The following is a 2,236-nucleotide window of genomic DNA, read 5'->3' on the forward strand; positions in this document are numbered from 1 at the left end:
GGTGGTGATCCCCTGGGGCAGGTTGCCCCGAGAAGCTGTGGCTGCCCCATCCCTGGAGGTGTTCAAGGCCAGGTTGGACGGGGCTTGGAGCAACCTGGGCTGGTTGTAGGTGTCCCTGGACAGGGGGTGGGACTGGATGGTCTTTAAGGTCCCTTCCCACCAAAACTATTCTATGATTCTATTCTACACTTTTTTTTGTTTGATTGTTTACGCTGTCATACGAACCTGATAATTGTCTCTCTCTCAGTTCAGTTGGATACGGCGGAGGTTTATTCAGTGCACAAAACCGTCCTGTGCATTGAGCTCTCATCCCACCAATGACACAAAACTCTCACTGAGCCTTTCCAACACCGGTATGGATCCAAGGTGCTTATGACGGGGCTATCGGACCCTTTCAGAGCCTTTCCCCACTTCCCCCAGGGAAAACACTCTGGAGGGTTTCTCAGCTTTTCCTTTTACGTCAGTGAAGATTTAGGCAACACGCTCAATGGATGTGGGGTCTGACTCACCTCACCTCACAGCAGATGCTCCTTTTGGTCAGACACTTGACTTCAGAGGACACAACCAGCCAAGGTCCCCAGCTCAACGGAGACAGCACCCCGTCACACAGCTGGCCCGGTATACAAGGATGGTGTGTTAAGAAGAAGATGGGGACCACCTCAGCAATTCAGGAGGAAAAACACCAGGAAGAAAAGGCCCAAAATCCTAAAGGAGAAAACCAGACAGTCAGGAGATGGCAACCCATCAACGCAGAGGATTCATTGCCGGGAGCGGTGGGGGCCATCCCTTCTCCACCAGCAACTCCATGACTGCCCAGCCAGCAAAGGCTCATCAGGGCCTTTTTGGGGTGGTGGCCACACTAGGGTTTCGCCTGGGACCTAAACCCACGTACCCGCTGTGTCCGTTAGCCCAGTTTGCAAAGTACGGATCTCCTGCTTTCAGAGTCTCTTCCAGGAGCGACTCAGGACAGGGCTGAACGCTTGCACTCCATGGCACCATCGCAGGGAGGAAGACCAAGCCTGAACGTGAAGTCAGAGCTCAATCTGGTTAAAAAGGATCCTCCAGTGCCCTACTACCTGCTGACCTTCAAACCCTGGCCCTGCTGCCACCACCCCGCAGCCACCAGCGAGGGAGGGTGCGGGGTTCATGCCTGCTTTCCCGGGGGCGGGGGGGGAGATGTGGAAGGGTGGAGAGAAGGCTGAAGGATGGAGAGTTGGCTGATCCGTGAGAGCAAAGCCTGGAGACCGGTGGAAAAATCCCAGCTCCGGACACACGGGATGTGCAGACAACGTCTGTGCTCTCCGGCCAGGCTCAGCCTTAGAGCCACTGAACCACAGAGTCCTTTACGTTGGATAAAACCTTTAACATCATCGAGTCCAACCATCAACCCAGCACTGCCCCTCTACACCACTAACCCTCAGCACCACGTCTACACGTCTTTTAGACACCTCCAGGGGTGGTGACTCCGCCACTACCCTCCTGGGCAGCCTGTGCCAGTGCTGGACAACCCTTCGGGTGAGGACATTTCTCCTCATCTCCACCCTAACCCTCCCCTGGCGCAACTTGAGGCCATTCCCTCTTGTCCCATCGCCTGTTCCTGGGGAGCAGAGACCGCCCCCCCTCGCTGCCCCCTCCTTTCAGAGCGCTGTAGAGAGCGAGAAGGTCTCCCCTCAGCCTCCTCTTCTCCAGGCTGAACACCCCCAGGGCCCTCGGCCGCCCCTCACCAGACGTGTGCTCCAGACCCCTCACAGCTCCGTTGCCCTTCTCTGGACACGGTCCGGCCCCTCAATGTCCTTCTTGTTATGAGGGTCCCAAAACTGAACACAGCACTTGCGGTGGGGCCTCACCAGTGCTGAGGACAGGGGGACGGTCACTGCCCTAATGATCCTCAGTGTCCTCTGCAAACTTGCTGAGGAGGCCCTCGATCCCCTCGTCCGGGTTGCTGATAACGATATTAAAGGGGACTAGCCCCAGTACTGAGCCCTGAGGAACACCATTTGTCACCGAGGATCCGTGGAAAAGAAAAGGAAAAACTCTTCCCCTGGGCTCGGGGATGGAGCAGGACGTCCCCCGAATGCCGCTCGTTACCCCAGTGCCACCACGCTCCCTAACGAGACGGGCCGGAGGCAGCACCCCCACCCAAGCTCCCCGCGCCGCCAGCCCGGGGTCCGCACCCCGGCACCCACCGCTTCCGCACCCCCCGTCAACGCTGACGGAGAGCGTCCCACGGGAAAGG

Source organism: Charadrius vociferus, unplaced genomic scaffold (genome assembly GCF_000708025.1).
Source record: "Charadrius vociferus isolate BGI_N301 unplaced genomic scaffold, ASM70802v2 scaffold647, whole genome shotgun sequence".
NCBI classification, from domain to species: Eukaryota; Metazoa; Chordata; class Aves; order Charadriiformes; family Charadriidae; genus Charadrius; species Charadrius vociferus.